The sequence below is a fragment of the Anomaloglossus baeobatrachus genome, chromosome 11, assembly GCF_048569485.1.
Source record: "Anomaloglossus baeobatrachus isolate aAnoBae1 chromosome 11, aAnoBae1.hap1, whole genome shotgun sequence".
Taxonomy (NCBI): Eukaryota; Metazoa; Chordata; class Amphibia; order Anura; family Aromobatidae; genus Anomaloglossus; species Anomaloglossus baeobatrachus.
The window spans coordinates 2,869,836-2,886,235 of NC_134363.1; the positions used below are offsets into that span (position 1 = coordinate 2,869,836).

The 16,400-nt window shown below is 48.8% G+C and overlaps 1 protein-coding gene across 1 annotated transcript in view; it reads left to right on the forward strand.

The window, feature by feature from the left end:
* The first annotated feature begins 7,203 nt into the window (after positions 1-7,203).
* NBL1 (NBL1, DAN family BMP antagonist) overlaps positions 7,204-16,400 on the forward strand; it is a 47,844-nt gene continuing 38,647 nt past the window's right edge. Inside the window, exon 1 of the mRNA XM_075329074.1 lies at positions 7,204-7,330. The gene's annotated coding sequence lies outside the window, so the exon portion shown is untranslated. The remainder of the gene's footprint in view (positions 7,331-16,400) is intronic.

A 16,400-nucleotide genomic window follows, 5' to 3' on the forward strand; every position in this document is an offset into this window, starting at 1 on the left:
CTCCTGACACATACATAGTGATATACCCTGCAGACTATTACACCACTGACCTCTCTGCAGAGCATCGCTCCTCCACCTCCTGACACATACATAGTGCTATATCCTGCAGACTATTACACCACTGACCTCTCTGCAGAGCATCACTCTTCCACCTCCTGACAGATACATAGTGATATATCCTGCAGAGTATTACACCACTGACCCCTCTGCAGAGCATCACTCCTCCACCTCCTGACAGATACCGTGATATATCCTGCAGATTATTACACCACTGACCTCTCTGCAGAGCATCACTCTTCCACCTCCTGACACATACATAGTGATATATCCTGCAGAGTATTACACCACTGACCTCTCTGCAGAGCATCGCTCCTCCACCTCCTGACAGATACATAGTGATATATCCTGCAGATTATTACACCAATGACCTCTCTGCAGAGCATCGCTCCTCCACCTCATGACAGATAGTGATATATCCTGCAGATTATTACACCACTGACCTCTCTGCAGAGCATCGCTCCTTCACCTCATGACAGATATAGTGATATATCCTGCAGATTATTACACCAATGACCTCGCTGCAGAGCATCGCTCCTCCACCTCCTGACAGATACATAGTGATATATCCTGCAGATTATTACACCAATGACCTCTCTGCAGAGCATCGCTCCTCCACCTCATGACAGATAGTGATATATCCTGCAGATTATTACACCGCTGACCTCTCTGCAGAGCATCGCTCCTCCACCTCCTGACAGATACATAGTGATATATCCTGCAGATTGTTACACCACTGACCTCTCTGCAGAGCATCGCTCCTCCACCTCCTGACAGATACATAGTGATCTATCCTGCAGATTATTACACCGCTGACCTCTCTGCAGAGCATCGCTCCTCCACCTCCTGACAGATACATAGTGATATATCCTGCAGATTGTTACACCACTGACCTCTCTGCAGAGCATCGCTCCTCCACCTCCTGACAGATACATAGTGATCTATCCTGCAGATTATTACACCAATGACCTCTCTGCAGAGCATCGCTCCTCCACCTCCTGACAGATACATAGTGATATATCCTGCAGATTGTTACACCACTGACCTCTCTGCAGAGCATCGCTCCGCCACCTCCTGACACATACATAGTGATCTATCCTGCAGATTATTACACCACTGACCTCTCTGCAGAGCATCCCTCCTCCACCTCCTGACACATACAGTGATATATCCTGCAGATTGTTACACCACTGACCTCTCTGCAGAGCATCGCTCCTCCACCTCCTGACAGATACATAGTGATCTATCCTGCAGATTATTACACCACCATTCTGGGTTTTGTCTTCTAAAAACTGATGTAAAATACTGATGTGTGAACGAGCCCTAAGGTTGTACGTTCGGGTCAGGAGTCTGTGCCCGTCTGAACCCGGCCACGTCCAGTACATACATGGACCACGATCTCCGGCTGGCTTGTGGGTCTCGTGACCGTAACTCGGGCCCCGCAGCCGGTCCGGAAATCCTGCTCCGCACATGGCCCGGCGAGACACCTGTATAAAGAGGTTAATGAGAGACTACAACTCCCATCATGGACCCGGCACATTCTCTTCCAGCCAATTACAGACCATACTTTGCACTGGCGCCATCTGCTGGTGAGGGACGACAACCACGTGAGCCACAATCCTGCTGTCTAGCCGCTGCAGGCTGGGACTTGTAGTTCTACACTGGATATCACCTTCTGGAGCTTTTGCACATCCAGAGGTCCAGGCCTGTGTTTGTACCCAAAGAGCTGAGATCCGGTCCTGACCTCGCGTCTCACACAACCCCCTGACAACGGGCAGACCAGTGCTGCTCTATGTAACTCACCTAGACTGATACATTGTGCCAGACCCTCAGCTGTGAGAAGCAGCCGGTGCGCAGGTTTTCAGGAGCAAGAATCTTCCCGTTCACTGACAGAAAGCAGAGATGCTGAGAGGTGAATTGTAACACAAGGAGCCCCATTCGATTTGCATTTTTTGTTCTATTTTTATTTTACTTTTTGCTGTCTCTGCGCTGCTGGTCCTGTGCACACAGTTGCTGTCTGTGCGCGCCTGGTCCTGTGCACACAGTTGCTGGCTGTGCGCGGCTGGTCCTGTGCACACAGTTGCTGTCTGTGCACACAGTTGCTGTCTGTGCACACAGTTGCTGTCTGTGCACACAGTTGCTGTCTGTGCGCACAGTTGCTGGTCCTGTGCACACAGTTGCTGTCTCTGCGCTGCTGGTCCCTGTTCACACAGTTGCTGGTCCCTGTGCACACAGTTGCTGTCTGTGCGCGGCTGGTTCTGTGCACACAGTTGCTGTCTGTGCGTGGCTGGTCCTGTGCACACAGTTGCTGTCTGCACACAGTTGCTGTCTCTGCGCTGTTGGTCCCTGTGCACACAGTTGCTGGTCCCTGTGCACACAGTTGCTGTCTCTGCGCTGCTGGTCCCTGTGCACACAGTTGCTGGTCCCTGTGCACACAGTTGCTGGTCCCTGTGCACACAGTTGCTGTCTGCGCTGCTGGTCCTGTGCACACACTTGCTGGTCTTGTGCGCGGCTGGTCCCTGTGCACACAGCTGCTGGTCCCTGTGCACACAGTTGCTGGTCTCTGCACTGTTGGTCCTTGTGCACACAGTTGCTGTCTCTGCGCGGCTGGTCCCTGTGCACGCAGTTGCTGGTCCCTGTGCACGCAGTTGCTGGTCCTGTGCACACAGTTGCTGTATCTGCGTTGCTGGTCCTGTGCACACAGTTGCTGTCTCTGCGCTGCTGGTCCCTGTGCACACAGTTGCTGTCTCTGCGCTGCTGGTCCCTGTGCACACAGTTGCTGTCTCTGCGGCTGGTCCCTGTGCACACAGTTGCTGGTCCTGTGCACACAGTTGCTGGCTGTGCGCGGCTGGTCCTGTGCACACAGTTGCTGTCTGTGCACACAGTTGCTGTCTGTGCACACAGTTGCTGTCTGTGCACACAGTTGCTGTCTGTGCGCACAGTTGCTGTCTCTGCGCTGTTGGTCCCTGTGCACACAGTTGCTGTCTCTGCGGCTGGTCCCTGTGCACACAGTTGCTGGTCCTGTGCACACAGTTGCTGGCTGTGCGCGGCTGGTCCTGTGCACACAGTTGCTGTCTGTGCACACAGTTGCTGTCTGTGCGAACAGTTGCTGTCTCTGCGCGGCTGGTCCCTGTGCACGCAGTTGCTGGTCCCTGTGCACGCAGTTGCTGGTCCTGTGCACACAGTTGCTGTATCTGCGTTGCTGGTCCTGTGCACACAGTTGCTGTCTCTGCGCTGCTGGTCCTGTGCACACAGTTGCTGTCTCTGCGCTGCTGGTCCCTGTGCACACAGTTGCTGTCTCTGCGCTGCTGGTCCCTGTGCACACAGTTGCTGGTCCTGTGCACACAGTTGCTGGCTGTGCGCGGCTGGTCCTGTGCACACAGTTGCTGTCTGTGCACACAGTTGCTGTCTGTGCACACAGTTGCTGTCTGTGCACACAGTTGCTGTCTGTGCACACAGTTGCTGTCTCTGCGCTGCTGGTCCCTGTGCACACAGTTGCTGTCTCTGCGGCTGGTCCCTGTGCACACAGTTGCTGGTCCTGTGCACACAGTTGCTGGCTGTGCGCGGCTGGTCCTGTGCACACAGTTGCTGTCTGTGCACACAGTTGCTGTCTGTGCACACAGTTGCTGTCTGTGCACACAGTTGCTGTCTGTGCGCACAGTTGCTGTCTCTGCGCTGTTGGTCCCTGTGCACACAGTTGCTGGTCCTGTGCACACAGTTGCTGTCTCTGCGCTGCTGGTCCCTGTTCACACAGTTGCTGGTCCCTGTGCACACAGTTGCTGTCTGTGCGCGGCTGGTTCTGTGCACACAGTTGCTGTCTGTGCGTGGCTGGTCCTGTGCACACAGTTGCTGTCTGCACACAGTTGCTGTCTCTGCGCTGTTGGTCCCTGTGCACACAGTTGCTGGTCCCTGTGCACACAGTTGCTGTCTCTGCGCTGCTGGTCCCTGTGCACATAGTTGCTGGTCTCTGTGCACACAGTTGCTGGTCCCTGTGCACACAGTTGCTGTCTCTGCGCTGCTGGTCCCTGTGCACACAGTTGCTGGTCCCTGTGCACACAGTTGCTGGTCCCTGTGCACACAGTTGCTGGTCCCTGTGCACACAGTTGCTGTCTCTGCGCTGCTGGTCCTGTGCACACACTTGCTGGTCTTGTGCGCGGCTGGTCCCTGTGCACACAGCTGCTGGTCCCTGTGCACACAGTTGCTGGTCTCTGCACTGTTGGTCCTTGTGCACACAGTTGCTGTCTCTGCGCGGCTGGTCCCTGTGCACGCAGTTGCTGGTCCCTGTGCACGCAGTTGCTGGTCCCTGTGCACGCAGTTGCTGGTCCCTGTGCACGCAGTTGCTGGTCCTGTGCACACAGTTGCTGTATCTGCGTTGCTGGTCCTGTGCACACAGTTGCTGTCTCTGCGCTGCTGGTCCCTGTGCACACAGTTGCTGTCTCTGCGCTGCTGGTCCCTGTGCACACAGTTGCTGTCTCTGCGGCTGGTCCCTGTGCACACAGTTGCTGGTCCTGTGCACACAGTTGCTGTCTCTGCGGCTGGTCCTGTGCACACAGTTGCTGGTCCTGTGCACACAGTTGCTGGTCCTGTGCACACAGTTGCTGGTCCTGTGCACACAGTTGCTGGTCCTGTGCACACAGTTGCTGGTCCTGTGCACACAGTTGCTGGTCCTGTGCACACAGTTGCTGGTCCTGTGCACACAGTTGCTGGTCCTGTGCACACAGTTGCTGTCTCTGCGGCTGGCCCTGTGCACACAGTTGCTGTCTCTGCGGCTGGTCCCTATGCACACAGTTGCTGTCTCTGCGGCTGGTCCTGTGCACACAGTTGCTGTCTCTGCGTTGCTGGTCCTGTGCACACAGTTGCTGTCTCTGCGTTGCTGGTCCTGTGCACACAGTTGCTGGTCCTGTGCACACAGTTGCTGTCTCTGCGGCTGGCCCTGTGCACACAGTTGCTGTCTCTGCGGCTGGTCCCTGTGCACACAGTTGCTGTCTCTGCGGCTGGTCCCTGTGCACACAGTTGCTGTCTCTGCGGCTGGTCCTGTGCACACAGTTGCTGTCTCTGCGGCTGGCCCTGTGCACACAGTTGCTGTCTCTGCGGCTGGTCCTGTGCACACAGTTGCTGTCTCTGCGGCTGGTCCTGTGCACACAGTTGCTGTCTCTGCGGCTGGTCCTGTGCACACAGTTGCTGTCTCTGCGGCTGGTCCTGTGCACACAGTTGCTGTCTCTGCGGCTGGTCCTGTGCACACAGTTGCTGTCTCTGCGGCTGGTCCTGTGCACACAGTTGCTGTCTCTGCGTTGCTGGTCCTGTGCACACAGTTGCTGGTCCTGTGCACACAGTTGCTGTCTCTGCGTTGCTGGTCCTGTGCACACAGTTGCTGGTCCTGTGCACACAGTTGCTGTCTCTGCGTTGCTGGTCCTGTGCACACAGTTGCTGTCTCTGCGTTGCTGGTCCTGTGCACACAGTTGCTGTCTCTGCGGCTGGCCCTGTGCACACAGTTGCTGTCTCTGCGGCTGGTCCTGTGCACACAGTTGCTGTCTCTGCGTTGCTGGTCCTGTGCACACAGTTGCTGGCCCTGTGCACACAGTTGCTGTCTCTGCGGCTGGCCCTGTGCACACAGTTGCTGTCTCTGCGGCTGGTCCTGTGCACACAGTTGCTGTCTCTGCGGCTGGTCCTGTGCACACAGTTGCTGTCTCTGCGGCTGGTCCCTGTGCACACAGTTGCTGTCTCTGCGGCTGGTCCCTGTGCACACAGTTGCTGTCTCTGCGGCTGGCCCTGTGCACACAGTTGCTGTCTCTGCGGCTGGTCCTGTGCACACAGTTGCTGTCTCTGCGTTGCTGGTCCTGTGCACACAGTTGCTGGCCCTGTGCACACAGTTGCTGTCTCTGCGGCTGGCCCTGTGCACACAGTTGCTGTCTCTGCGGCTGGTCCCTGTGCACACAGTTGCTGTCTCTGCGGCTGGTCCCTGTGCACACAGTTGCTGTCTCTGCGGCTGGTCCCTGTGCACACAGTTGCTGTCTCTGCGGCTGGTCCCTGTGCACACAGTTGCTGTCTCTGCGGCTGGTCCCTGTGCACACAGTTGCTGTCTCTGCGGCTGGCCCTGTGCACACAGTTGCTGTCTCTGCGGCTGGTCCTGTGCACACAGTTGCTGTCTCTGCGTTGCTGGTCCTGTGCACACAGTTGCTGGCCCTGTGCACACAGTTGCTGTCTCTGCGGCTGGCCCTGTGCACACAGTTGCTGTCTCTGCGGCTGGTCCCTGTGCACACAGTTGCTGTCTCTGCGGCTGGTCCCTGTGCACACAGTTGCTGTCTCTGCGGCTGGTCCTGTGCACACAGTTGCTGTCTCTGCGGCTGGTCCTGTGCACACAGTTGCTGTCTCTGCGGCTGGTCCTGTGCACACAGTTGCTGTCTCTGCGGCTGGTCCTGTGCACACAGTTGCTGTCTCTGCGGCTGGTCCTGTGCACACAGTTGCTGTCTCTGCGGCTGGTCCTGTGCACACAGTTGCTGTCTCTGCGGCTGGTCCCTGTGCACACAGTTGCTGTCTCTGTGCGGCTGGTCCTGTGCACACAGTTGCTGTCTCTGTGCGGCTGGTCCTGTGCACACAGTTGCTGTCTCTGCGGCTGGTCCTGTGCACACAGTTGCTGTCTCTGTGCGGCTGGTCCTGTGCACACAGTTGCTGTCTCTGCGGCTGGTCCCTGTGCACACAGTTGCTGTCTCTGCGGCTGGTCCTGTGCACACAGTTGCTGTCTCTGCGGCTGGTCCTGTGCACACAGTTGCTGTCTCTGCGGCTGGTCCTGTGCACACAGCTGCTGTCTCTGCGGCTGGTCCTGTGCACACAGTTGCTGTCTCTGCGGCTGGTCCTGTGCACACAGTTGCTGTCTCTGCGGCTGGTCCTGTGCACACAGTTGCTGTCTGCGGCTGGTCCTGTGCACACAGTTGCTGTCTCTGCGGCTGGTCCTGTGCACACAGTTGCTGTCTCTGCGGCTGGTCCTGTGCACACAGTTGCTGTCTCTGCGGCTGGTCCTGTGCACACAGCTGCTGTCTCTGCGGCTGGTCCTGTGCACACAGCTGCTGTCCCCCCCTCTCCTCAGCAGTGGGCAGAGGAGGATTTTGGATGTCTTCTCCCTATGAGGGGAGGCGGGTTCAGTGCTGCCTGGTGTTGTGTGGAGGACACAGCTCGCTCCCTCTCTGCTCCCTCTGTAATTAGGGGGTCCTGGATTTTGCAGCCTGATCGCCGGCCCTGGATGGATTGTATGGGATTCCCTCTGACTCTCCTCCTGGTAAGTCACCTTCTTCCCCTCGGCTCTAGATTCCCGTGTGTAGAGGGGGCAGCGCCAGGTTACGGGGTCTTCTGCGGGCTGGACACTGCTCTTTGTATGTGGAGACTTCCTCTGGTCATCGGGGGCCACGTTAGATGTTAAGCTCTTGGTCCAAGCAGCTGTTGTTCCCCTTGTCCTGCATTATCCCCATGGAGCAGATGAGGTGCAGACCCTGCCTTAACCCTCCAATGACCAGGATGGGGGTCCGACTCAACTGAATTGTTTGGAGCGACTCTTTGGAAACTTCCCCCTTTTCTGGAACAAGCTCCGGCTGATCTTCCGTCTCCGTCTAAACCTAAAATCTGCAGTAAAATATGTCCTGGCCCTTTAAGAGGATCCTTTCGTACAATGTGGAGTGAGGTTTCGTGACAATGTATCAGGAATTTACAGACGACCTCATTAAGGAGTCATCGTCCAAACCAAGAGAAAGAAGCGCTCCCAAAAATCAGAAGCCCGAAATGTGCGAACCCCGGATACAAAGGGTCACAACCGGGAGCCGCGGGGCTGGTCTGGGGGTCCAGCTGTGCCTTTACCTGCGGCCCCCCAAGACACCCGAAATCTGCTGTATAGATTGTATCCAGCCATTGCTGACATCCCACCCAATAATCACCAAAGGAACTTACACTTGTTACTCCCCCAAATAAAGGCGACCCTCAGTCTAATACCCCAGTATATTATGTGACCCCCCCCAATCTACAGAACGCACCATCCGGCCCCCACTAACCAACAACAGAAATCCAACATTTTCTAAAAAACAAAAGAGAGATGTCCTTTACTGTTACCACGCGGTGTACGGCCCCTGACATACAAGTATAAGCCCCCCGAGGATCCCCTGAGAACTCTCCAATAGACGGACTGAAAAGTGCCCCCAGACAATAGGGGCCCCAAAGCAACAGGACCCCTATACAACAGGACCCTTAACAACACGTCCCCAATACAACAGGGTCCCCCACACAACCAGAACCCAATACAACAGGGCCCCCATACAACAGGACCCCTATACAACAAGACCCTTAACAACACATCCCTAATACAACAGGACCCCTATACAAAGAGCTCCCATACAACAGGACCCTTAACAGATCCCCCATACAACAGGGTCCCCCATACAACCAGCCCCTATACAACAGAGCCCCCATACAACAGGACCCTTAACAGATCCCCCATACAACAGGGTCCCCCATACAACCAGCCCCTATACAACAGAGCCCCCATACAACAGGACCCTTAACAGATCCCCCATACAACAGGGTCCCCCATACAACCAGCCCCTATACAACAGAGCCCCCATACAACAGAGCCCCCATACAACCAGCCCCTATACAACAGGACCCCTATACAACAGAGCCCCCATACAACAGGACCCTTAACAACACGTTCCCCATACAACCAGAACCCAATACAACAGAGCCCCCATACAACAGGACCCCTATACAACAAGACCCTTAACAACACGTTCCCCATACAACCAGAACCCAATACAACAGAGCCCCCATACAACCAGCCCCTATACAACAGGACCCCTATACAACAGAGCCCCCATACAACAGGACCCTTAACAACACGTTCCCCATACAACCAGAACCCAATACAACAGAGCCCCCATACAACAGGACCCCTATACAACAGGACCCCTATACAACAAGACCCTTAACAACACGTTCCCCATACAACCAGAACCCAATACAACAGAGCCCCCATACAACCAGCCCCTATACAACAGGACCCCTATACAACAGAGCCCCCATACAACAGGACCCTTAACAACACGTTCCCCATACAACCAGAACCCAATACAACAGAGCCCCCATACAACAGGACCCCTATACAACAGGACCCCTATACAACAAGACCCTTAACAACACGTTCCCCATACAACCAGAACCCAATACAATAGGGCCCCCATACAACAGGACCCTTAACAACACATCCCTAATACAACAGGACCCCTATACAACAGAGCTCCCATACAACAGGACCCTTAACAGATCCCCCATACAACAGGGTCCCCCATACAACCAGCCCCTATACAACACATTCCCCCATATAACACATTCCCCCATATAACACATTCCCCCATACAATGACCCCTATACAACACATTCCCCCATATAATGACCCCTATACAACAGAGCCCCCATACAACAGGACCCTTAACAGATCCCCCATACAACAGGACCCTTAACAGATCCCCCATACAACAGGACCCTTAACAGATCCCCCATACAACAGGACCCTTAACAACACGTCCCCAATACAACAGAGCCCCCATACAATGACCCCCATACAACACATCCCCCATACAACAGGACCCTATACAACACGTACCCCATACACCCAGGGTCCCCCGATACAACAGAGCCCCCCCATAAAACAGAGCCCTCCATATAAGGCCCCCCATACACCCGGGGATGGACGCCCCTATTATTTGTCCGCTCTCATTTTTACTACAAAGCATTTCCCACTTTTATTTTGGGGGAAGTAAAAAAAAAACACAAAAAACCCCCAAACCTCTCTGTGTCCTCTATAAGTGTCCGATAATGCAGATATTTTGCGTTTTATGGGTCATTTTTCTATTAACCCCTTAATAAAGCGTAGCGGTGATATGAGGTAAAGCTGGTGCAGAGAGTGTCCGCAGCCGTATACAGCCGTATACACCGGGGCTGATGTAGCAGAGCCGCGCTCATTGGATACATTTAATGACTCTCGGGATGTGTTGGCTCCTGGATTGTCTCCTGAATGACGCCGGTGTCACTGGCTCCATATCTCCAAATAGTGGGACGGGGGAGCGCTGACCCCCGGAGAAGCACCTGGATATAGTGACACACTCGGCTCTGCTACCCCTCACCGGGTCCCGGGCAGTGAGGAGACACACTCTGCTACCTCTCACCAGGTCCTGGACAGTGAGGAGACACACTCAGCTCTGCTACCTCTCACCAGGTCCCGGGCAGGGAGGAGACACACTGGGCTCTGCTACCCCTCACCAGGTCCCGAGCAGTGAGGAGACACACTCGGCTCTGCTACCTCTCACCAGGTCCCGGACAGTGAGGAGACACACTGGGCTCTGCTACCCCTCACCATGTCCCGGGCAGTGAGGAGACACACTCGGCTCTGCTACCTCTCACCAGGTCCTGGACAGTGAGGAGACACACTGGGCTCTGCTACCCCTCACCAGGTCTCGGGCAGTGAGGAGACACTCTGCTCTGCTACCTCTCACCAGGTCCTGGACAGTGAGGAGACACACTCAGCTCTGCTACCTCTCACCAGGTCCTGGACAGTGAGGAGACACACTGGGCTCTGCTACCCCTCACCAGGTCCCGGGCAGGGAGGAGACACACTCAGCTCTGCTACCTCTCACCAGGTCCTGGACAGTGAGGAGACACACTGGGCTCTGCTACCCCTCACCAGGTCCCGAGCAGTGAGGAGACACACTCGGCTCTGCTACCTCTCACCAGGTCCCGGACAGTGAGGAGACACACTGGGCTCTGCTACCCCTCACCAGGTCCCGGGCAGTGAGGAGACACACTCGGCTCTGCTACCTCTCACCAGGTCCCGGACAGTGAGGAGACACACTCAGCTCTGCTACCCCTCACCAGGTCCCGGACAGTGAGGAGACACACTCGGCTCTGCTACCTCTCACCAGGTCCCGGGCAGTGAGGAGACACACTCAGCTCTGCTACCTCTCACCAGGTCCCGGACAGTGAGGAAACACACTGGGCTCTGCTACCTCTCACCAGGTCCCGGGCAGTGAGGAGACACACTCAGCTCTGCTACCCCTCACCAGGTCCCGGGCAGTGAGGAGACACACTCAGCTCTGCTACCTCTCACCAGGTCCCGGACAGTGAGGAAACACACTGGGCTCTGCTACCTCTCACCAGGTCCCGGGCAGGGAGGAGACACACTCGGCTCTGCTACCCCTCACCAGGTCCCAGGCGTCTCACATCAATGGTTTCTGCCACATTACTTCTCCAGGTGCCAGCACTGAGATATCATTTTACTCCCATTGATCAAGCCGCTGTTCACACTGAGGTCGCTGCGTTCACAACCACAAGCTGTACGAATGGAAGCCGCTTTGGAGACTTTTTTTTTTTGCCCCGGAGCCGTTTTGGGGCGCTGTTCACACAGAATTTTACTGAGTGGATCTGCTTTATAATCCACAGGAAAAAAAAAAAAAAAACGCGAGATTGGAAGGTTTTGGAAGAGATTTTTTCCCCTTTTTTTTTTTTATATTTAATTATTATTATTATTATTATTTTATTTTAATTATTATTTTATTTTTAATATTTTCGTTTTTTTACATCAGTCATTTTTCAGGAATCTCCTAGAAAAAATATTTAAATAAAAGATGTGAGGCTGAGAGGTTTTGGAGAAGACTTTTTTCCCTTTTTTTTTTACATTTTTTTTCATTTATTATTATTATTATTATTTTTATTTTTTTACAAAAGTCATTTTTCAGGAATCTCCTAGATGAAAAATATAAAAAAAGACACGAGGTTTTGGAAGGTATTGGAAAAGCTTTTTTTTCCCCCCTTTTTTTTTTTTTTTTTTAATAATAATAATTATTATTATTATTGTTATTATTATTATTACTTATTTTTAATTTATTTTTATTATTAGTATTATTTTTATTTTTTTACATCAGTCATTTTTCAGGAATCTCCTAGAAAAAAAACAACCCTCAAATAAAGAGCAAGAAGATTTCTGGTTGAATGTTCTCGAGTCTTTTTCAGAGATTTTTTTCAGTCCCAAAAAAATTGAGCTGACCTTATCCGAGGTCTCCAGAGCTGCTGAGCGGGGTCTGGGCAAAAGCTGTGTTTGGCTGAAGGTCCTATAATCAGCACAACTAAGAATGAGCCCCTAAAACTGTGCGGAACGGCCAGAGATGCCCCTCTGTGCGGGGACGGGTCCAGGTGTATTTCTGTGTAGCCCCCCGCTCGGCACTCAGGGGTCATATATCCACCATGTGCGGCTCATTCCATCTCCGGCATAAACTAAACCGCCACCTGGTGCAATTCTCCCACCATGTAATGTCCCCTTGTATCCTGGACAGAGACGTTACTCATCCAAAGTGTGTCCGGACCCCGGCTAACGTCCACTGCCCAGCACAGCACAGTACAGCACCGCACAGCACAGCACAGTACAGTACAGCACCGCACAGCACAGCACAGTACAGCACCGCACAGTACAGCACCGCACAGCACAGCACAGTACAGTACAGCACCGCACAGCACAGCACAGTACAGCACCGCACCGCACAGCACCATACTGAGGATTACTGCACGCAAGGAGACGACTGCTATCTGATGTACTGAAAACGCTGCTAAAACCTGTGGATAAGAAACCGAGGAAAACCTCATCCTACAAGATATACATTTACTGTATATAAGATCCCAAAACAAGCAACGCCAACTCCACCCGATCACCAGAAAACCGATATCATACAGCAAATATCCGACCCCATCCTACATAAAGTGCAGCTCACAGAAATATCCGGAAACCTCACAATAACAAAGTAATATTATGCTGTACAGAGTATATATATATATATATATATATATATATATATATATATATTAATAACTGCTATAATACTGCCCCTATATACAGGAATATAACTGCTATAATATCGCACCTATATACAAGAATATAACTACTATAATACTGCTCCTATATACAAGAATATAACTACTATAATACTGCCCCTTATGGACAAGAATATAACTACTATAATACTGCTCCTATATACAAGAATATAACTACTATAATACTGCCCCTTATGTACAAGAATATAACTACTATAATACTGCTCCCAATGTACAAGAATATAACTACTATAATACTGCCTCTATGTACAAGAATATAACTGCTATAATACTGCTCCTATATACAAGAATATAACTACTATAATACTGCCCCTATATACAAGAATATAACTACTATAATACTGCCCCTATATACAAGAATATAACTACTATAATACTGCCCCTATGTACAAGAATATAACTACTATACTACTGCCCCTATATACAAGAATATAACTACTATAATACTGCTCCCTATATACAAGAATATAACTACTATAATACTGCTCCTATATACAAGAATATAACTACTATAATACTGCCCCTATGTACAAGAATATAACTACTATAATACTGCCCCTATGTACAAGAATATAACTACTATACTACTGCCCCTATATACAAGAATATAACTACTATAATATTGCTCCCTATATACAAGAATATAACTACTATAATACTGCTCCTATATACAAGAATATAACTACTATAATACTGCCCCTATGTACAAGAATATAACTACTATAATACTGCTCCTATATACAAGAATATAACTACTATAATACTGCTCCTATATACAAGAATATAACTACTATACTACTGCCCCTATATACAAGAATATAACTACTATACTACTGCCCCTATGTACAAGAATATAACTGCTATAATACTGCCCCTATGTACAAGAATATAACTATTATACTACTGCCCCTATATACAAGAATATAACTACTATACTACTGCCCCTATGTACAAGAATATAACTACTATACTACTGCCCCTATATACAAAAATATAACTACTATACTACTGCCCCTATGTACAAGAATATAACTACTATAATACTGCTCCTATATACAAGAATATAACTACTATACTACTGCCCCTATATACAAGAATATAACTACTATAATACTGCCCCTATATACAAGAATATAACTGCTATAATACTGCCCCCTATGTACAAGAATATAACTACTATAATACTGCCCCTATGTACAAGAATATAACTACTATAATACTGCCCCCTATGTACAAGAATATAACTACTATAATACTTCCCCTATGTACAAGAATATAACTGCTATAATACTGCCCCCTATGTACAGGAATATAACTACTATAATACTGCTCCTATGTACAGGAATATAACTACTATAATACTGCGCTCTATATACAAGAATATAACTACTATAATACTGCCCCTATGTACAGGAATATAACTACTATAATACTGCCCCCTATGTACAAGAATATAACTACTATAATACTGCGCTCTATATACAAGAATATAACTACTATAATACTGCCCCTATATACAAGAATATAACTACTATAATACTGCTCCTATGTACAGGAATATAACTACTATAATACTGCCCATATGTACAGGAATATAACTACTATAATACTGCCCCCTATGTACAAGAATATAACTACTATAATACTGCCCCTATATACAAGAATTTAACTACTATAATACTGCCCCTATGTACAAGAATATAACTACTATAATACTGCCCCTATGTACAAGAATATAACTACTATAATACTGCCCCCTATGTACAAGAATATAACTACTATAATACTGCCTCTATATACAAGAATATAACTACTATAATACTGCCCCCTATGTACAAGAATATAACTACTATAATACTGCCCCTATATACAAGAATTTAACTACTATAATACTGCCCCTATGTACAAGAATATAACTACTATAATACTGCCCCTATGTACAAGAATATAACTACTATAATACTGCCCCTATGTACAAGAATATAACTACTATAATACTGCCCCCTATGTACAAGAATATAACTACTATAATACTGCCTCTATATACAAGAATATAACTACTATAATACTGCCCCCTATGTACAAGAATATAACTACTATAATACTGCCCCTATATACAAGAATTTAACTACTATAATACTGCCCCTATGTACAAGAATATAACTACTATAATACTGCCCCTATGTACAGGAATATAACTACTATAATACTGCCCCCTATGTACAAGAATATAACTATTTTAATACTGCCCCCTATATACAAGAATTTAACTACTATAATACTGCCCCTATATACAAGAATATAACTACTATAATACTGCCCCCTATGTACAAGAATATAACTACTATAATACTGCCCCTATGTACAAGAATATAACTACTATAATACTGCCCCCTATGTACAAGAATATAACTACTATAATACTGCCCCTATATACAAGAATATAACTACTATAATACTGCCCCCTATGTACAAGAATATAACTACTATAATACTGCCCCTATATACAAGAATTTAACTACTATAATACTGCCCCTATGTACAAGAATATAACTACTATAATACTGCCCCTATGTACAGGAATATAACTACTATAATACTGCCCCCTATGTACAAGAATATAACTATTATAATACTGCCCCCTATATACAAGAATTTAACTACTATAATACTGCCCCTATATACAAGAATATAACTACTATAATACTGCCCCCTATGTACAAGAATATAACTACTATAATACTGCGCTCTATATACAAGAATATAACTGCTATAATACTGCCCCTATGTACAGGAATATAACTACTATAATACTGCTCCTATATACAAGAATATCACTACTATAATACTGCCCCCTATGTACAAGAATATAACTACTATAATACTGCTCCTATATACAAGAATATCACTACTATAATACTGCCCCCTATGTACAAGAATATAACTACTATAATACTGCGCTCTATATACAAGAATATAACTGCTATAATACTGCTCCTATGTACAAGAATATAACTGCTATAATACTGCCCCTATGTACAAGAATATAACTATTATACTACTGCCCCTATATACAAGAATATAACTACTATACTACTGCCCCTATATGCAAGAATATAACTACTATACTACTGCCCCTATGTACAAGAATATAACTACTATAATACTGCCCCCTATATACAAGAATATAACTACTATAATACTGCTCCTATATACAAGAATATAACTACTATACTACTGCCCCTATATACAAGAATATAACTACTATAATACTGCCCCTATATACAAGAATATAACTGCTATAATACTGCCCCCTATGTACAAGAATATAACTACTATAATACTGCCCCTATGTACAAGAATATAACTACTATAATACTGCCCCCTATGTACAAGAATATAACTACTATAATACTTCCTCTATGTAC